This window comes from Lipotes vexillifer, unplaced genomic scaffold (genome assembly GCF_000442215.2).
Source record: "Lipotes vexillifer unplaced genomic scaffold, Lipotes_vexillifer_v1.1 scaffold36, whole genome shotgun sequence".
NCBI lineage: Eukaryota > Metazoa > Chordata > Mammalia > Artiodactyla > Lipotidae > Lipotes > Lipotes vexillifer.
In genome coordinates this window covers 1,991,299-2,013,920 of record NW_006792448.1, presented here as the reverse complement: position 1 = coordinate 2,013,920, position 22,622 = coordinate 1,991,299, and the positions used below count along the sequence as shown (strand labels likewise).

Below are 22,622 nucleotides of genomic sequence, written 5' to 3'. Positions count from 1 at the left end.
ACACATTTTTAAAATTAATATATATAACACAATTTTGCTTCAACAAGATTATGCTACATGAACGATTTTATAACTGGCTTTAACCACTTAATATGCTGTGGATTCTTCCATATCTATAAACACGTAATCATTATTAATGACTATATATTGTTTCAGTGTGCAGATGCACCATTTTTATTTGTTCATTCATCTGGACACTTAGGATTGTTAGCATTTCTAAACATTTCTAAACAATTTTATAAACATTGCTATCAATGTCTTCATACATACATCTCTGAACTTGTCCAATCATCTCCTTAACATAAACTCTAGAAGTGGAATTGCTAGGTCAGTGACACTTCTGTTCTGATGAATACTGCAAATTACATTCCAGAAAGATTTAACCAATTACCATTCCCACCAAAATGTATAAACCAAAATGCATAACTGTGGCTTAACCCATACATATTCCTAAATCTGCAAAATTACAAACCCAGATCTTTTGACACCAAATCCAATGATTTTTATATTCAGATAAGCATGTGTTGACAGTAAGCAAGCATAAGAACCTTCATGACAAATACAGATTTTTTTTTCCCTTTAAAATTGCCTATAGAGAGGAATTCATAAAGGATGTGGACATCTAACTGGCAAATTATCATGTCACTGTAAATTCAAAACAAATTCTATTCAACACCACCTAAATTCTTTCACTGTACCAGGCAGACAATTTTCGTATCAATTAACATGGATGGTGGGGCATATCAAGAAACCACTGTGCAGAGAGTTTACAACTTCTTTGGATTTAAACTCTGTGTTACAATCCTCTTACATGACAAACAACTCTGGCCTTAACTTGAAGAATGGTATAGTGAAGAGGATACAGAAATGTTCAATTGTGATAGAAAAAGAAAAAAATTAGCAAATACGAAGTAAAAAACTGTGGATATTTTTCATTATAAAAAGAGATGATCAACTATATGACCCATTTATGCAGAAAATGTGTCCAGATGTCATGAGCCATGATTCACGAGGTGACAGAAGAGAAGAAAAACAACCCTGGCCTTGATGGTTAGATCTGCTCTCCACCACAACCTCAGGGAGACCCTGCCATTAGTTCGTGTATGAAAATAAAAAATCCAGAGCTCACTGTTACAGCACGCATCCCTTCATTCATCAACAGAGTACCACTGTCAGATGGCAAGTGGTTTTCCAAAACTGACAAATAAACAAGAAAGAACATTTGTTGGTAGGGGAAAAAAGCTAATTTCATATGAAGACTGTAGTTCAAGAATACAAGGGTCCACAACCAAAATAAATATATAAAATTGGTCATCTAATGAACTTAACACCTATTCCTGATAACTGTCACACATAAAAATATATGTAAGAGTTATTTACAGTATTTTAGTCAGCTGGTGTAACAAGTCAGACAGGCTACAGTTGGCAAGTAAAATACTCACCATGGGAGTTCACAGAAGCAGCACACTTAGGCTGATAACTTAATTGATGACCCATGACCTAAACCATGGAGCCAACATACAGCCCCAGAAGGAATTATTTGTGGTCCTTTAGGCGGTTTCTACCATCCAACATTTTCTTTTCCAACTTTCTCTTTTCTTTTCTGTCAACCCATCTGTCTCATTCTTCTTCATGTGTCCGCACTTCAAATTTTTAAGTAACGTAAGAGGTACCAATGGAAACTGCCAGGCCATGGTGTTGGCCCTCCAGGATTAAAGAAAGAAAAAAGAGGTTGAATAATACATAATCTGAGAAAAGAAGCTTACCAAATGGTTGTAGAGCAACCTAAAAAAAAAAAATCTTATCATATTCTCAAATGTAGAAGTAATTTAAGTTCCCACATAAAATCAGATTTAAAAAAAAAAGTTTACACTACAGAGAAAAATAATTTATTTAAAAAAATCAAAACTGCAACTAAGTATTGTAAACATTTAGCAGATTTTCAGTAATTTGAACTCCACTAACACAGAATTTGGGGTTGTTTGGCTAAATTGAGTTGAAACTAACTTTTATGTTATATTTTAAAGAAAGTATTTCAACATGGGAGAAGACTAAGGAAAAGAACTGTTTAATCTTCTACAGAAGAAATATATTCAAAGACTTCAGCATATTAATTGTTGATATGCAAATAAATTTGCTGATTAGCTATAACTTGTAATCTGTAGAGGCCTATATGCTATTCAGTGTTCTCTCACCTTGATTATTTCATTTGATTTCTTTTAAAAACCCTGAGAAGCTAACTAACGAAATAAGAGTATCCTCAATCTACAAGTGACAGAAATGGAGAAGCTAAATAACTTGTCCCAGGTCACAATAGAAAAATAAATATGTCAAACTTCTAGTTTAATACTCTTTCAATATGAATAATATTTAGCTACTTTTTTATTAAGGCAAACCCACATAATATCAATCTAGAACATTACCACTAACTGGAATTTCTATATATACCTAACAGAAGTTATCATAGATGTATTATTATAAAAATTACATCTGTTATGATTTAAATCATTTAAAAATTATGTGAATGATAAAGAACTAGAAGAAAAGAGAAAAAATTAAGTCTAATAAGGAAAGTGGTAAGGTGACAGATGACTTTTTTGTAACTGCTATGAAATCATAAACAACAGTTTGGCAAGAAAGCTAAATTTTTTAATTACATATTGCCGAATTCACAGCTTTCAGTAATTTAGACTGGTTTTATTCTACCTTTTTTAAATTTATTTATTTATTTATTTATTTTTGGCTGCGTTGGGTCTTCATTGCTGCGTGCGGGCTTTCTTTAGTTGTGGTGAGCGGGGGCTACTCTTCGTTGTGGTGCGCAGGCTTCTCATTGCGATGGCTTCGCTTGTTGCAAAGCACAGGCTCTAGGCGCACAGGCTTCAGCTGTTGTGGCTCACGGGCTCTAGAGCACAGGCTCAGTAGTTGTGGCGCACGGGCTTAGTTGCTCCGCGGCATGTGGGATATTCCCGGACCAGGGCTTGAACCCATGTCCCCTGCATTGGCAGGCGGATCTTAACCACTGCACCAGCAGGGAAGCCCCTTACTTTACTTTTAAGCACACCAATCTCATAAGTGAATCTCAATAATGAAAGATGATAAACTCATAGTTCAAATCTTTTAATGAAAAGCAGATGAGCAGAAAGTTATCGAGGGGAGAATCACACGCAGACTTCTGAACACTGATCTGCTGAACAATCAAAGTAGATATAATTATGAGGTTCATAAAATAAACACTGAAAATTCTTAAGTCTTTTTTTTAATAAATTTATTTATTTTATTTATTTATTTCTGGCTGTGTTGGGTCTTTGTTGCTGGGCGCAGGCTTTCTCTAGTTGTGGCAAGTGGGGGCTACTCTTGTTGCAGTGAGTGGGCTTCTCGTTGCGGTGGCTTCTCTTGCTGTGGAGAACGGGCTCTAGGTGCACGGGCTTCAGTAGTTGTGGCACGCAGGCTTCAGTAGTTGTGGCTCGCGGGTTCTAGAGCGCAGGCTCAGTAGTTGTGGTACACAGGCTTAGTTGCTCTGCAGCATGTGGGATCTTCCCAGACCAGGGCTCAAACTCGTGTCCCTGCGTTGGCGGGCAGATGCTTAACCACTGCACCACCAGGGAAGCCCAATTCTTAAGTCTTTTTCACTGAAAATTCCACCATAAAATGATTTCAAAATTGACATTTTATATTAACAGTGTCATTTTCAGCCCACAACATACATTCTCTAACAAATTATGTTTGTCAGTTTAAGACACAACATGAGTAAAATCAACACGTAACCATGCAGAAAAGCACAGAAGCACTTCTAAAGACATTTTCCCCCTTACCTTAGCAAAGAGAGAATTATGGAAATCATTCACAAAACCAAAAAGAATCAGCCCATTCAGTGGTTAAACTGTGGAAACGTTAATGTTTTAAAAGAGGCTATTCAAAGGAAAAAGTTAAAGGATAAAAATTGCATATAAATTTATTATAGCAATTTTTAATGCACCAAGCAGAACCAAAAAGTATTTATATTCATGTGATTCACAGACAATCCTATAGGCTGTCATTCAACTTCCAAAATGGAAGAAACTGTAGCTATTAAAATGTAAAAATTTCAGCAACTATCATGCAAGATCATACTGCATTTATTTTCTCAAGAAAGCAACAGAAAAAAATGACTTAAAAATTCAGATTCCAACCGACACAGTGAGAAAAGGAAAGAAAGGTATACTTGGAGCAAAACTTACCTTCTCCCTTATTTTAATGCTTTAAACAATGCTAGTTATGTGTTCCACCACTTAAGCTTTTGGTTTAAGGGAACAATCAACCCTGGGCAAACTCAAGCATCTTCTAAAATAATTTTGCGTAGAAAGGTATAAATAAAACATAGGGAAATAAAGGTTTTTACTCAAGATGTAAAAGCTGAACTTCTTTTGGTCCCTCAATCTGAGAAAATAAGGTGCCAAAAAAAGTCTCAAATTATTTATTCCCTTAGTAAAATGGCCTAGTACACTATTTTGGTCACCATTCAAGTAAACATATGATGAAACAATTAGAGACAGTTTAGAAAACGGTTTAGGAGTTATCCCAGGCCCACCTCAATGACAGAGCAGGTTGTTTCAACTTGAAAAGTTCTAATAAAATTGTACATAAAGTGTGCCAAAGAGAATAAAAATATAAAAGCAGAGACAAGCATCAAAAATTCAGAAAAAAAATTTTACAATCACTTCTTTCTGTCAGTTAAAAACTTGTGACCTAATTCAATTAAAGTTTCTTTTCCTGTTTCTTAGGAGGAAACAGATCAAGAAACTCTGAGGGAGACCTTCAAGATGGCAGAGGAGTAAGACGTGGAGATCACCTTCCTCCCCACAAATACATCAGAAATACATCCACATGTGGAACAACTCCTACAGAACACCTACTGAACGCTGGCAGAAGACCTCAGACCTCCCAAAAGGCAAGAAACTCCCCACGTACCTGGGTAGGGCAAAAGAAAAAAGGAAAAACAGAGACAAAAGAATAGGGACGGGACCTGCCCCACTGGGAGGGAGCCGTGAAGGAGGAAAAGCTTCCACACACTAGGAAGCCCCTTCGCGGGCGGAGACGGGGGTGCTGGGGGGAAGCTTTGGAGCCACAGAGGAGAGCATGACCCAGGGACAACTTCCCTGGGAGAACACACAGCGCACCTGAGGCTGTTGCAACGTCATGCTGGCCTCTGCCGCCGCAGGATCAGCCCTCATTCCGTACCCCTCCCTCCCCCCAGCCTGAGTGAGCAAGAGCCCCTTAATCAGCTGCTGTTTAACCCTGTCCTGTCTGGGTGAAGAACAGACACCCTCAGGCAACCTAAACACAGAGGCGGGGCCAAATGCAAAGCTGAACCCCAGGAGCTATGCAAACAAAGAAGAGAAAGGGAAATCTCTCCCAGCAATCTCAGGAGCAGTGGATTAAATCTCCACAATCACCTTGATGTACCCTGCATCTCTGCAATAACTGAATAGACAACGAATCATCCCAAAATTGAGACAGTGGACTTTGGGAGCAACTGCAGACTTGGGATTTGTTTTCTGCATCTAATTTGTTTCTGGTTTTATGTTTATCTCAGTTTAGTAATTAGAGCTTATTATTACTGGTAGATTTGTTCATTGATTTGGTTGCTCTCTTACTTTTTTTTTTAATATATAGACAGATATTTTTTTTTTCCTTTTTTGCTTTTTGTGTGTATGTGTATCCTTCTTTGTGTGACTGTCTCTGTATAACTTTGCTTTTACCATCTGTCTTAGGGCTCTGTCCATTTTTTTTTGTATACTTTTTAGCACTTGTTATAATTGTTTTTTGGTTTCGTTGCTCTCTTGTTTTTCTAAATTACTTTTTAATTTTTCTATTTTTAATAATTTTTATTTTCCATTTTAATAACTTTATTTTATTTTTCTGCCTTTCTTTGTTTTTTTCTCCCTTTTCTGCTGAGCCATGTGGCTGACACTGTCTTCACGCTCCAGCCAGGTGTCAGGCCTGTGCCTCTGAGGTGGGAGAGCCGAGTTGAGGACACTGGTCCACAAGAGACCCCCTGGCTCCATGTAATATCAAACAGCAAAAGCTCTCCCAGAGATCTCCATCTCAATGCTAAGACCCAGCTCCACTCAACAACCGGCAAGCTACAATGCTGGACACCCTATGCCAAACAACCAGCAAGACAGGAACACAACCCCACCCATTAGCAGAGACGCTGCCTAAAATCATAATAAGGTCACAGACACCCCAAAATACACCACCGGACATGGTCCTACCCACCAGAGAGACAAGATCCAGACTCATCCATCAGAAGAGACACCAGTCTCCTTCACCAGGAAGCCGACACAACCCACTGAACCAACCTTAGCCCCTGGGGACAGACACCAAAAACAAAGGGAACTATGAACCAAGAGCCTGCGAAAAAGGAGACCCCAAACACAGTAAGTTAAGCAAAATGAGAAGACAAAGAAACACACAGCAGATGAAGGAGCAAGGTAAAAACCCACCAGGCCAAACAAATAAAGAGGAAGCAAGCAGTCTACCTGAAAAAGCATTCAGAGTAATGATAGTAAAGATGATCCAAAATCTTGGAAATAGAATGGAGAAAATACAAGAAACATTTAACAAAGACCTAGAAGAACTAAAGATGAAACAAACAAATAGAGATGAACAACACAATAAATGAAATTAAAAATTCTCTAAAAGGAATCAATAGCAGAATAACTGAGGCAGAAGAACAGATAAGTAACCTGGAAGATAAAACAGTAAAATAGGAAATAACTAAAATAAAAAATAACTACTGCAGAAAAGGGAGAAAAAAACAAAAAACAGAAAAATAAAATAAAGTTATTAAAATGGAAATAACTAAATAACTAAAATAAAATAGGAAATAACTACTGCAGAGCAGAATAAAGAAAAAAGAATGAAAAGAATTGAGGACAGTCGCAGAGACCTCGGGGACAACATTAAACGCACCAACATTCGAATTACACAAGTCCCAGAAGAAGAAGACAAAAAGAAAGGGACTGAGAAAATATTTGAAGAGATTATAGTTGAAAACTTCCTTAACATGGGAAAGGAAATAGTCAATCAAGTCCAGGAAGCACAGAGTCCCACACAGGATAAATCCAAGGAGAAACAAGCCAAGACACATATTAATCAAACTATCAAAAATTAAACACAAAGAAAACATATTAAAAGCAGCAAGGGAAAAACAACAAATAACATACAAGGGGGGCATCCCTGGTGGCAGAGTGGTTAAGAATCTGCCTGCCAATGCAGGCGACACGGGTTCGAGCCCCGGTCCGTGAAGATTCTACATGCCACAGAGCAACTAAGCCCATGCACCACAACTACTGAGCCTGCGCTCTAGAGCCAGCAAGCAACAACTACTGAAGCCCGTGTGCCTAGAGCCCGTGCTCTGCAACAAGAGAAGCCACTGCAATAAGAAGCCTGCACACCACAATGAAGAGGCCCCCGCTCACAGCAACTAAAGAAAGCCCACGCACAGCAACAGAGAACCAACACAGCCAAAAGTAAATAAATAAAATAAATAAATTTCTTTTAAAAAAAAAGAAAAATACAAGGGAATCCCCATAAGCTTAAGAGCTGATCTTTCAGCAGAAACTGCAAGCCAGAAGGGAGTGGAAGGACATATTTAAAGTGATGAAAGGGAAAAACCTACAACCAAGATTACTCTACCCAGCAAGGATCTCATTCAGATTCGATGGAGAAATTAAAACCTTTACACACAAGCAAAAGCTAAGAGAATCCAGCACCACCAAACCAGCTTTACAACAAACGCTAAAGAAACTTCTCTAGGCAGGAAACACAAGAGAAGGAAAAGACCTACAATAACAAACCCAAAACAATTAAGAAAATGGTAATAGGTACATACATATGGATAACTACCTTAAATGTAAATGGATTAAACGCTCCAACCAAACGACACAGACTGGCTGAATAGATACAAAAAAAAAAAACCCGGTATATATGCTGTCTATAAGACACCCACTTCAGACCTAGGGACACATACAGACTGGAAGTGAGGGGATGGAAAAAGATATTCCATGCAAATGGAAATCAAAAGAAATCTGGAGTAGCAATTCTCATATCAGACAAAATAGACTTTAAAATAAAGACTATTAAAAGAGACAAAGAAGGACACTACATAATGATCACGGTATCAATCCAAGAAGAAGATATAACAACTGTAAATATTTATGGACCCAACACAGGAGCACCTCAATACATAAGGCAAATACTAACAGCCATAAAAGGGGAAATCGACAGTAACACATTCATAGCAGGGGACTTTAACACCCCACTTTCACCAATGGACAGATCATCCAAAATGAAAATAAATAAGGAAACAAAAGCTTTAAATGATACATTAAACAAGATGGACTTAATTGATATTTACAGGACATTCCAGGCAAAAACAACAAAATACACTTTCTTCTCAAGTGTTCATGGAACACTCACCAGGACAGATCATACCTTGGGTAACAAATCAAGCCTTGGTGAATTTAAGAAAATAGAAATTGTATCAAGCATCTTTTCCAACCACAACGCTATGAGACTAGATATCAATTACAGGGAAAAAAATCTGTAAAAAATACAAACACATGGAGGCTAAATACACAACTAAATAACCAAGATATCAATGAAGAAATCAAAGAGGAAATCAAAAAATACCTAAAAACAAATACAGTGAAAACACAATGACCCAAAACCTATGTGATGCAGCAAAAGCAGCTCTAAGAGGGGAGTTTATAGCAATACAACCCTACCTCAAGAAACAAGAAATATCTCAAATAAACAACCTAACCTTACACCTAAAGCAATCAGAGAAAGAAAAACAAAAAAAAACCCAAAGTTAGCAGAAGGAAAGAAATCAATAAAGATCAGATCAGAAAAAAATGAAAAAGATATGAAGGAAACAATAGCAAAGATCAATAAAACTAAAAGCTGGTTCTTTGAGAAGATGAACAAAACTGATAAACGATTAGCCAGACTCATCAAGAAAAAAAGGGAGAAGACTCAAATCAATAGAATTAGAGGGCTTCCCTCGTGGCGCACTGGTTGAGAGTCCGCCTGCCGATGCAGGGGACACGGGTTCGCGCCTCGGTCCAGGAAGATCCCACATGCCGCGGAGAGGCTGGGCCTGTGAGCCATGGCCGCTAAGCCTTCGCATCCGGAGCCTGTGCTCCGCAACGGGAGAGGCCACAACAGTGAGAGGCCCACATACCGCAAAAAAAAAAAAAAAAATAGAATTAGAAATGAAAAACAGAAAGTAACAAATGCCACTGCAGAAATACAAAGGATCGGGGCTTCCCTGGTGGCGCAGTGGTTGAGAGTCCACCTGCCGATGCAGGGGACACGGGTTCGTGCCCCGGTCTAGGAAGATCCCACATGCCGCGGAGCAGCTGGGCCCGTGAACCCCGGCCGCTGAGCCTGAGCGTCCGGAGCCTCTGCTCCGCAATGGGAGGGGCCACAACAGTGAGAAGTCCGCATGCCACAAAAAAAAAAAAAAAAAAAAAAAGAAATACAAAGGATCATGAGAGATTACTACAAGCAACTATGTGCCAATAAAGTGGACAAACTGGAAGAAATGGACAAATTCTTAGAAAAGCACAAACTTCTGAGCCTGAAGCAGGAAGAAATAGAAAATATAAACAGACCAATCACAAGCACTGAAAATGAGACTGTGATTAAAAATCATCCAACAGGGCTTCCCTGGTGGTGCAGTGGTTAAGAATCCGCCTGCCAATGCAGGGGACACGGGTTTGAGCCCTGGTCCGGGAAGGTCCCACATGCCGTGGAGCAACTAAGCCCGGATGCCACAACTACTGAGCCTGTGCTCTAGAGCCCGCAAGCCACAACGACTGAATCCATGTGCCACAACTACTGAAGGCCATGCGCCTAGAACCCGGGCTCCGCAACAAGAGAAGCCACTGCAATGAGAAGCCCGCACACCTCAATGGAGAGTAGCCCCCATTCACTGCAACTGCAGACAGCCTGCGCGCAGCAAACGAAGACCCAACACAGCCAAAAAATAAATTAATTAAAAAAAAATCTTCCAACAAACAAAAGCCCAGGACCAGATGGCTTCACAGGTGAATTCTATCAAACATTTAGAGAAGAGCTAACACCTATCCTTCTCAAACTCTTCCAAAATATAGCAGAGGGAGGAACACTCCCAAACTTATTCTATGAGGCCACCATCACTCTGATACCAAAACCAGACAAAGATGTCACAAAAAAAGAAAACTACAGGCCAATGTCACTGATGAACATAGATGCAAAAATCCTCAACAAAATACGAGCAAACAGAATCCAACAGCACATTAAAAGGATCATACACCATGATCAAGTGGGGTTTATCCCAGGAATGCAAACTGAAGGAGAAAAACCATATGATCATCTCAATAGTTGCTGAAAAAGCTTTTGACAAAATTCAACACCCATTTATGATAAAAGCCGTCCAGAAAGCAAGCACAGGGGGAACTTACCTCAACATAATAAAGGCCATATGTGACAAACCCACAGCCAACATCGTTCTCACTGGTGAAAAACTGAAACTATTTCCTCTAAGATCAGGAACAAGACAAGGTTGTCCACTCTCACCACTATTATTTAACATAGTTTTGGAAGTTTTAGCCACAGCAATCAGAGAAGATAATAAATGAAAGGAATCCAAATCAAAAAAGAAGTAAAGCTGTCACTGTGTGTACATGACATGAGACTATACATAGAAAATCCTAAAGATGCTATCAGAAAACTACTAGAGCTAATCAATGAATTTGGTAAAGTAGCAGGATACAAAATTAATGCACAGCAATCTCTTACATTCCTATACACTAATGACGAAAAATCTGAAAGAGAAATTAAGGAAACACTCCCATTTACCACGGCAACAAAAAGAATAAAATACCTAGGAATAAACCTACCTAAGTAGATGACCTGTATGCCAAAAACTATAAGACACTGATGAAAGAAATTAAAGACGATACCAACAGATGGAGAGATATACCATGTTCTTGGTTTGGAAGAATCAACATTGTGAAAATGACTATACTACCCAAAGCAATCTACAGATGCAATGCAATCCCTATCAAACTACCAATGGCATTTTTCACAGAACTAGAACAAAAAATTGCACCGTTTGTATGGAAACACAAAAGACCCCGAATAGCCAAAGCAATCTTGAGAAAGGAAAATGGAGCTGGAGGAATCAGGCCCAGGGCTTCACAGTATACTACAAAGCTACAGTAATCAAGATGGTATGGTACTGGCACAAAAACAGAAATATAGATCAATGGAACAGGATAGAAAGCCCAGAGAGAAACCCACGCACATATACGCTCACCTTATCTTTGATAAAGGAGGCAAAAATATGCAATGGAGAAAAGACAGCCTCTTCAATAAGTGGTGCTGGAAAAACTGGACAGCTACATGTAAAAGAATGAAATTAGAACACTCCCTAACACTATACACAAAAGTAAACTCAAAATGGATTAAAGACCTAAATGTAAGGCCAGACACTATAAAACTCTTGGAGGAAAACATAGGTAGAACACCCTATGACATAAATCACAGCAAGATCTTTTTTTACCCACCTCCTAGAGAAATGGAAATAAAAACAAAAATAAACAAATGGGACCTAATGAAACTTAAAAGCTTTTGCACAGCAACAGGAAATCCTAAACAAAATGAAAAGACAACCCTCAGAATGGGAGAAAATATTTGCAAATGAAGCAACTGACGGAGAATTAATCTCCAAAATTTACAAGCAGCTCATGCAGCTCAATATCAAAAAAACAAACAACCCAATCCAAAAATGGGCAGAAGAGCTAAATAGACATTTCTCCAAAGAAGATATACAGATCGCCAACAAACACATGAAAAGATGCTCAACATCACTAATCATTAAAGAAATGCAAATCAAAACTACAATGAGGTATCACCTTACACCAGTCAGAATGGCCATCATCAAAAAATCTACAAACAATAAATGCTGGAGAGGGTGTGAAGAAAAGGGAACCCTCCTGCACTGTTGGTGGGAATGTAAATTGATACAGCCACTATGGAGAACAGTATGGAGTTTCCTTAAGAAACTAAAAATAGAACTACCATATGACCCAGCAATCCCACTACTGGGCATGTACCCTGAGGAAACCATAATTCAAAAAGAGTCATGTACCACAATGTTCATCGCAGCAGTATTTACAATAGCCAGGACATGGAAGCAACCTAAGTGTACATCGACAGATGAATGGATAAAGAAGATGTGGCACATATATACAATGCAATATTACTCAGCCATAAAAGGAAACAAAATTGAGTTATTTGTAATGAGGTAGATGGGCCTAGAGACTATCATACAGAGTGAAATAAGTCAGAAAGAGAAAAACCAATACCATATGCTAACACACATATATGGAATCTAAAAAAAAAAGTGGTTCTGAAGAACCTAGGGGCAGGACAGGAATAAAGACACAGACGTAGAGAATGGACTTGAGGACACAGGGAGGCGGAAGGGTTAGCTGGTATGAAGTGAGAGAGTGGCTTGGACTCTCTACATACATACACTACCAAATGTAAAATAGATAGCTAGTGGGAAGCAGCCACATAGCACATGGAGATCAGCTCGGTGCTCTGTGACCACCTAGAGGGGTGGAATAAGGAGGATGGGAGGGAGACACAAGAGGGAGGAGATATGGGGGATATATATATATATATATATATATGTAGAGCTGATTCACTTTGTTGTAAAGCAGAAACTAACACACCATTGTAAAGCAATTATACTCTAATAAAGATGTTTAAAAAAAAAAAAGAAACTCTGAGGAAGGATTATCCTGGCAGCTCCCCTTAAACATAGAAGACACAAAGCAAGGTTAAAACACGGGACAGATTATCCATCAACTTGCCTATATTAATTGTAAATAATATATTTATTACATTTACATTGTAAATAATGGCACTCAAACATAAAGTATGTGTTATTATCACCCTCACTTTGAAAGTGCTTGAAAATGTGAATATATAGACCTGGTTATTCTTTTCTCAAAGATTAGCATGTATAATTTAATGTTGCATCTCTTTAGCCATTATTTGATACTCAGTCATTGATTGGTCTATGCTTCCAAATGGAGACTGTGTAGCTTAATGACCAACAGAATTCATCTCTGGAGCTACATAAACCTGGTTTGAATCTGGTCCATGGCAGCTACTAGCCACGTAACCTTGGAATACCTCCCCAGGCCTGTTTTCTCACATACAGGAATAATAACAGTACCAACCCCACAGACTTGATGTGAGAACTAAATGAGGAAATGCGTCTAAGGAATGAGCCCAGCACCTGGCACACAGTAAGTGCTCAATAAATAACTGCTAAATTAACGCTGCTGTTTACATTAGCCAAGCCTCTTAGCAGAACGAACATATTCTTTAGAATGCAAGGAGGATCCCTGAAAACAAAATCAGAGTGGTAACTGGAACCTAACAATGCTGAAGAGAAATGAAAGGCATTTATTTAAAAGAAGTTATAAGAAAGTACAACAAACTGAAGTTTAAAAAACGTTATGTGATGTGGGAAATACATACGGTGGATATTTTTCAGCCTAAAAAGGAAGGAAACTCTGACCTGTGCTACAACATGGATGAACCTTGAAAATACTATGCTAAGTGAAACAGGCCAGACACAAAAAGATAAATATTAAACGATTCCATTTATATGAGGTACCTAGAATAGGCAAATTCATAGAGACAGAAAGTAGAGTAGAGGTTACCGTGGGCTGGAAAGTGGAGGGAATAGGGAGTTACTGTTTAATGGGTACAGAGTTTCGGTTTGAGATAATGAAAAACTTCTGGAAAAGAGAGTCGTGATAACTGTAAAACACTGGGAACATACTTAATGCCACTGAACTATACACTTAAAAATGGTTAAAATGATATAATTTTATGTTATGTAAATTATACCACAATAAAACAAACTGAGTAAAATCTTTCCATATTATAGGAGAGTAAGTGAATTACAGCAGACTAGATTAAATTCCCCAAATACCAACATTAAAGCATGCTCGTCTCTGCAACACCACACATCATAAAAAATCTTTACCATGGCCAAAAGTCCCTATGTAATTTGTTTCCTTGCTCACTGTTCTGCCACACTGGCCTTTTAGCTATTTCTCTAACATGCAGAACTTATTCCTGCTTCAAATCCTTTACATTTGCTGTTCCCTCTACCTGGTGGAATGCTCTTTCCCCAGGATATGCAGGACTCCCTGATTTCTCTAATGTCTGCTTAAACGCCGCTACCCCAGAGACCCTCTAGCTAAAGAAATTTCCCTCTGGTATTTGTTCCCATTCTATCACTCTTCATGACCTTGCTCTGCTTTATTTTTCAAAAATGATTTTATATATTTATTTCTCTACTTGTTTATTGCCCATCCTTCCACTAAAATATAAGCTGCTTAATTTAAGAGCAGGGACCTTGCCCCTCATGTTCACTACAATGTTTCCAGCCCTTAAAAACAGTGCCTAACAAATGGGAGGCATTCAATAACCATTTTTTGGTAAATACATCTTAAAATATTCACATTTACAAAAAAGGAAATATATCAAATACATTAATTTTTATAAGTTACATAACAGTAACACAGTACAATCACATATTTATGGGGGGAGGGAGACATAAATACACATGTCTATTATTAGGAATGTCCATTAAAATAAAAGTATGGAAAAACATATACCAAAATATCAACAGTGGTTATCTCTATACGATGATAATACAGGCCAATTTTCTCTTTTGTTTCTGTATTTTCTAACTTTTATACAATGAAAGATTTGTGTGATTTAAAAAGAAAAAAAGAAAGACTATTTTACCAGCAAATCAACTACCGAGAACTCACTCCAGTTGTTAGTTAAGGATATGCACAAAGACTTGGCTACAAGGAATTTCAGCATGGTTTTTTTATATACAATCAGGAAAAATAAGAAACAAGCAAAATGTTCAACGATATAAATTATGGACATCTATAAGACAGAACATTCTACAACCATTTAAAATTATGTTGTATGAACACAATGACATGAGGAATATGTGAGTTAAAGAAAAAATGTATGGAATATGATGCAAATGTTTTTAAATGAGAGAGAGAACTGACAAGATATACACCAAAAAGTTAACAAAGGTTACTTCTGATTAGTGTTATGTTTATCATTTTTACCTTCCTTGAGCTTTTCTGTATTTAAAGGTACTAAAGATGAACACACATGACTTTGTAACTGAGAAAAATGAGTTTAGTGACTGTGTGACTGTACCAAAAGCTGCCTCTTGCCTTATTTGAGCACCATCTAGTGCTCAGTACACATAATACAATTCTCATCATGCAGTAAAGACTTCTAAAAAGTAGCCTTTATGAAAAGGACATGGAGGGCTTCCCTGGTGGTGCAGTGGTTGAAAGTCCGCCTGCTGATGCAGGGGACACGGGTTCGTGCCCCGGTCCGGGAAGATCCCACATGCTGCGGAGCGGCTGGGCCCTTGAGCCATGGCCGCTGAGCCTGCGCATCCGGAGACTGCGCATCCGGAGCCTATGCTCCACAACAGGAGAGGCCACAACAGTGAGAGGCCCGAGTACCGGAAAAAAAAAAAAAAAAAAGGACATGGAGTCTGCACAGAGACAAGTATTACTATAGTCAGTGTTTGGCCTAATTTTTAAAACAGCTGAACAATTAATTCAAACGAGTCATAGGATTTTCAATCAGACGATAAAGCAGTCTTCAGAAAATTGGTTAAATTTCTGCTACTTATTTTCAACCCTCAAATATTTTAGACTAACTCTCAAGACAGAGAGCCCTTGCACTTTTTTAAATTAATGGGTATTTATTCCTTGAAAGAATAGGAAAGTCAGACACTTTACGTGCATTATGGTGTTTTATCCTCCCCACAAATCTATATACATGTTAGGTAAAATTATTTCCGTTTTACAGAAGCGTCAACAGCCTCGGTGAGAATTAAGTGGCTTGACTAAACTCACAGAGGTAATAAGCAGTAGAGCTGAGATGCAAGACAAAGTCAGTCTGGTTCCAAAATCTATGCTCCTCCTACCATGTTCCACTGTCTCCATTCTCTACACTTTGCCCAAAATCACCACATCTTTTGGCAAATTGATTCTCATCCTTGGTAAGCACACAAGCTGTCACTACATTGCTCGGCACTGCTCTCAAATCTAGAATTCTAAGCTCATTAAGTATTAATGCTCAAGTCAAATATCAATTTAAAATAAAAGAGCTTTTAACGAATAGTGGCTGGAGGACTTCCCATTTCCTGTACAGGCAAAGAAATTCAGACCTTCATTACATGGTGGTTATGTCACTGCAGCTGCCTCCCATCTGGTTTCCCTTCCTGAGTTTCTCCTCTTTCCTCTTTCCAATCTACCACTCACTCCACCCCAAAAGTTAACTCCTTAAAACAATGCTTTCACCAAATCCACTTAACAAGAACCCACAAGGAATCAATTCTAATCCTCAGCTTTCTAACCAGTGTGCCAAAAATGGGCAAGTGGACAGATTGCTTTCTTCCCATTCAGTCCCCCGTGGTCAGAACCCCTGCACCCTCAGAGCCTCCAGGCCACCACATACACTGACCAGCCTTATCACTTTCCAAACAAACAGACAACCAAAAAAAAACAAGAAATATGCTGGGAAGCACTTTCAGTGTTCCATAAAATCTGTTCCTGACCTATTATACTTGTTTCTCATGCTCTACCAACACAAACTGGAAGAATTAATGGAAGTCGTTTGGCCATACTTTACTTACAGGACAAAAGTCACTTCTACCATACATATAAGGCTACTGCCATATTATATGTAATGGGTTACATATAAGGCTATTGCTGTATTATTCAATATATGTAACAGGAAAACACTGGAAGCAATCCAAATGGTAAAAGTAAATGGCTACATGAATTCTGGTATGTTCAGCAATCGACAGACACTTTGGTTACTTCCATACCTTGGCTGTTGTAAATATGCTGCAATGAACATAGGGGTGCATGTATCTCTTCTAATTAGTGTTTTCACTTTCTTTGGAAAAATACCCAGAAGGAAAATGGGTAGTTCTATTTTTACTTTTTGAGGAACCTCCATACTGTTTTCCATAGTGACCGTACCAACATACATTCCTGCCAACGGGGCACAAGGGTTTCCTTTTCTCCACGCCCTCACCAACATGTATTTGTTGTCTTTTTTTTTTTTTTTTTCTTTTGCGGTACGCGGGCCTCTCACTGTTGTGGCCTCTCCCGTTGCGGAGCACAGGCTCCGGAAGCACAGGCTCAGCGGCCATGGCCCACGGGCCCAGCCGCTCCGCGGCACGTGGGATCCTCCCGGACCGGGGCACGAACCCGCGCCCCCTGCATCGGCAGGCAGACTCCCAACCACTGCGCCACCAGGGAAGCCCCTGTTGTCTTTTTGATGACAGCCATTCTGACAGATGTGAGGGGGTATCTCATAGTGGTTTTAATTTGTGTTGTGCTTTTAATTTGCATTTCCCTGATGATTAGTGGTATTGAATATCCTTTCATGTGTCTGATGGCTATCTGTATGTCTTCTTTGGAAAAATGTGTATTCAGGTTCTCTACCCATTTTTTAATCCAGTTATTTGTTTTTTGATGTTGAGTTGTATGAGTTCTTTGTTCATTTTGGATATTAAACCCTTATCTGATATATCATTTGCAAACATCTTCTCCCATTCAGTAGACTGACTGCCTTTTCATTTTCTCAATAGTTTCCATTGCTATGCAAAAGCTTTTTAGTTTGATGTAGTCCCATTTGTTTATTTGTGCTTTTGTTTCCCCTGACTGAGGAGACATATCCAAAAAATATTGCTAAGAGCAATGTCAAAGAGCATATACTACCCATGTTATCTTCTGGGAGTTTTATGGTTTCAGGCCTTACATTAAATCTTTAATCCATTTTGAGTTTATTTTTGTATATGGTGTTAAAGAATGTTCTAATTTCATTCTTTTACATGGAGCTGTCCAGTTTTCCCAGCACCACTTACTGAAGAGATTGTCTTCTCTCCATTGTATATTCTTGCCTCCTTTGTTGTAGACTAATTGATCATAAGTGTGTGGGTTTATTTCTAGGCTCTCAATTCTGTTCCATTGATCTGTGTCTGTTTTTGTGCCAGTACCATGCTATTTTGATTACTGCAGCTTTGTAGTGTAGTTTGAAATCAGGGAGTGTGTTATCTCCAGCTTTGTTCTTCTTTCTCAAGATTTTTTTGGCTATTCAGGATCTTGTGTGTTTCCATACAAATTTTAGAATTATTTGCTGTAGTTATGTGAAAAACACCATTGGTATTTTGATAAGGATTGCACTAAATCTACAGATTGCCTTTGGGAGTATGGTCATTTTAACAATATTAATTCTTCCAATCCGTAAGTAGGCTATACCTTTCCATTTGTTTGTGTTGTCTTCCATTTCTTTCATCAGTGTCTTACAGTTTTCTGAGTATAGGTCTTTTACCTCCTTGTTTAGATTTATTCCCAAGTATTTTTTTTTGATGCAATTGTAAATAGGACTTTTTCTTAATTTCTATTTGATAGTTCATTGTTAGTTCAAACACAACAGATTTCTGTATATTAGTTTTGTAACCTGCAGCTTTACTGAACTCATTTATTAGTTCTAATAGTTTTTTGGTGGTATCTTTAGAATTTTCTATACATAGTATCATGTCGTCTACTTCTTCCTTTCCAATTTGGATTCCTTTTATCTCTTTTTCTTGTATGACTTCTCTAGCTAGGACTTCCAATACTCTGTTGAATAAAAGTGGCAAGAGTGCACATCCTTTTCTTGTTCCTGATCTTATAGCAAACGTTTTCAATTTTTCACCATTGAGTATGATGTTAGATGTGGGCTTGTCATATATTAAGCTGAGTTATGTTCCCTCTATACCTACACTTTGTTGAGAGTTTATCATAAATGGATGTTGAATTTTGTCAATTTTTCTGCATCTACTGAGATGATCATATGATTTAGTCTTCAATATGTTAATGTGGTGTATCATATTGATTTGCAGATACTGAACCATCATCCTTACATCCCTGGGATGAATTCCAATTGATATGGTGTATGATCCTTTTAATGTACTGTTGAATTCAGTTTGCTAATATTTTGTTGAGAATTTTTGCATCAGTGATATTGACCTGTAATTTTCTTTTTCTTGTGGTCTTTTCTGGTTTTGGCATCTGGGTGACACTGGTCTCACAGAATGAGTTCAGGAGCATTTCTCTGCAATTTTCTGGAGTAGCTTGAGAAGGATAGGTGTTATTTCTTTCTTAAATGTTTGGTAGAATTCACCTGTGACACCATCTGGTCCTAGACTTTTGTTTGTTGGCAGTTTTTGGATTACTGATTCAATTTCATTACTGGTAACTGGTCTACTCATATTTTCTATTTACTCCTAATTCAGTCTTGGAAGACTGTACACCCTAGGAATTAATCCGTTTCTTCTAGGTTGTCCATTATACTAGCATGTAATTGTTCACAGTAATCTCTTATGATCCTTTGTATTTCTGTGCTGTCAGTTGTAACTGCCCTTTCATTTCTAATTTATATGGGTCCTCTCTTTATCTTGATGAGTCTGGCTAAAGGTTTATCCATTTTATTTATCTTTTCAAAGAATCAGCTCTTAGTTTCATTGATCTTTTATATTGTTTTTCTAGCCTCTACTTCATTTATTTCTGCTCCGGTCTTTGTTATTTCTTTCCTTCTACTAACCTTGGGTTTTGCTTCTTTTTATAGTTCCTTTAGACATAAGGTTAGATTGTTTGAGATTTTTCTTGTTTCCTGGGGTAGACCTGTATCTCTCTATAAACTTCCCTCTTAGAACTGCTTTTGCTACACCCCATAGATTTTGGATGATTGTGTTTCTGTTTTCATTTGTCTCCAGGTTTCTTCTTTCCTCTTTGAAATCTTCAGTGACCCAACAGTTGTTTAGTAGCATATTGTTTACCCTCCACACGTTTGGGATTTTCTGCAGTTTTTTTTTTCTTGTAACTGATCTCTAGTCTCATATTGCCGTGGTTAGAAAAGATGCTTGACATGATTTCAATTTTCTTAAATTTACTGAGACTTGTTTTGTGCCCTAGCATGTGATCTATCCTAGAGAATGTCCCATGTGGACTTGAAGGTGTATTCTCATGCTTTGGGATGGAATATATATAATAAACATATATCATCTGGTCTAACATATCATTTGGACCAGAGTTTCCTTACTGATTTTCTGTCTGGATGATCTGTCCATTGATGTGAGTGGGGTGTTAAAGTCCCCCACTATTGCTGTGCTCCTGTCAATTTTTCCCTTTATGTTTCTTAACTGCTTTATGTATTTAGGTGTTCCTATACTGGGCACATATACATATTTACAATTGTATATCTTCTTCTTGTATTGATCCTTTGATCATTATGTAACGTCCTTGTCTCTTGTTACAGTCTTTGTTTTAAAGTCTATTTTGTCTGATATAAGTACTGCTACCCCTGCTTTCTTTTTGTTTCCATTTGCATGGGATAACTTTTCCATCCTCTCACTTTCAGTCTGTGTCTTTAGATCTGAAGTGAGTCTCTTGTAGGCAGCATATAGATGGGTCTTGCTTTTGTATCCCTTCAGCCACTCTATGTCTTTTGACTGGATCATTTAGTCTATTTACATTTAAAGTAATTATTGATAGGTATGTACTTATTGCTATTTTGTTAATCATTTTCTGGTTGTTTTTGTAGTTTCTGTTCCTTTCTTCTACCTTTAGTGTTATGTTTGGATTCCTTTCTCTTTTTTCGTGTGCATCTATTACAGATTTTTGGTTTGTGGCTACCATGAGATTTATATATAACTATACATATAAACTATATATACATAGTTTAGTGTTTTGACATCATATTTAACACCTTTTTGTTTCATGTATCCCTTAACTACTTATTGTGGATACAGATGATTCTACTACCTTTGTCTTTAGCACAGTTCTGTTTTTTGGTTTTGCTGCTATATTTAGTATGAAATCAGTCATATAAGTAATTTTTAAACATTTTATTAAGACAAACAGTATATAACTTAAACTTTACTCTTGAATTAATATTTATCTATCTACCTATCTATTTATTTATTTATGGCTGCGTTGGGTCTTTGTTGCTGTGCACAGGCTTTCTCTAATTGCAGCCAGCGGGGGCTTCTCTTGTTGCGGAGCACAGGCTCTAGGCACGCAGGATTCAGTAGTTGTGGCTCGCGGGCTCTAGAGTGCAGGCTCAGCAGCTGCAGCACACAGGCTTAGTTGCTCCACAGCATGTGGGATCTTCCCGGACCAGGGCTCAAACCCGTGTCCCCTGCACTGGCAGGCAGATTCTTAACCACTGAGCCACCAGGGAAGTCCCTACTCTTGAATTAACCTTGATTTTATTTCAGACCTTTGCTTCACAAGGAATTTTAGTAAGGTGAAAAGTTAAAAACTATTGAAAAATCTAAAGATTTTTCAACCATGCCTGGAAACTATAACAAAATCTGGTTATTCTAGTGCCAAAAAACAGTTTATAGTAAGGAAGGATTGGATTAGTCCTGAAGGACTTAGTGCTTCTAAAAAAACTGGCAGCCATCAATTTTTGGCTACACTTGAAGACAGCACATACGGGATCCAAGGAATCCCAGGAGTGAGCAATCTCAGAAATGTCTGGATTCAGAGTCTTCCCTAAAGATATTCCTCTTAGTCTTGAATAATTCATAAACTAGGTAATTCCATCCCTGACTGTCAATGAGGTGATAGCACCTTCTACCTCAAGGCCTGCTCAATGTCAAGGTTCACACATCAAATACCAGACTGAGGAGCTGGGGTGGGGGCCTCAAACAAAGTGACAAAAGTGCCAAAAGCATATGCACCACCACAAACAAAGCTTCTCTGGATATTCTGAATAGCCACCCATGCCCCCACAATGTGCAGTTTTCTCACTTTACAGCTTTTTATACTTTCTAAGATTCCTTTATACTTTTCTCTATAAACTAGGATGAATTAAGAAAAAGAAATGACATCAAAAAGAATAAACACATGAGAACAGCAAAGGATCTTTGAGAAAAAGCAGTAATTAGCAAAACAAACTATAAAGCCATAATAATTCAAACTGCAAGGCACCAGCACGAGTATGTAAAACTTAGAAAGTAAGAAATAGACAAAATGGCTAACAAATTATTCCCATCACTATTTCTTGAGAAGTTCATCCCTTCCCCAATGCTCTGAATTGCCAGCTTTGCATAAATCAAGTACACGTGTACACACACAAACACACACACACACACACACACACACACACACACACCTTCTTTCCCTTCTTCAGAGTACTTCAGTTATTATTAGTTTTTTTCTTTCCTATGCATATTTTAGAATGAGCTTATCAAAATCTCCTCACCAGGGGCTTCCCTGGTGGCGCAGTGGTTGAGAGCCTGCCTGCCGATGCAGGGGACGCAGGTTCGTGCCCCGGTCCGGGAGGATCCCGCATGCCGCGGAACGGCTGGGCGCGTGGGCCATGGCTGCTGGGCCTGCGCGTCTGGAGCCTGTGCCCCACAATGGGAGAGGCCACAACGGTGAGAG

General features: G+C 38.3%; 1 protein-coding gene across 1 annotated transcript in view; it reads right to left on the bottom strand.

The window, feature by feature from the left end:
- The window catches only part of DYM (dymeclin), a 392,339-nt gene that overhangs the window by 344,733 nt on the left and 24,984 nt on the right, over nt 1-22,622 (bottom strand). The gene's annotated exons all lie outside the window — the stretch shown is intronic.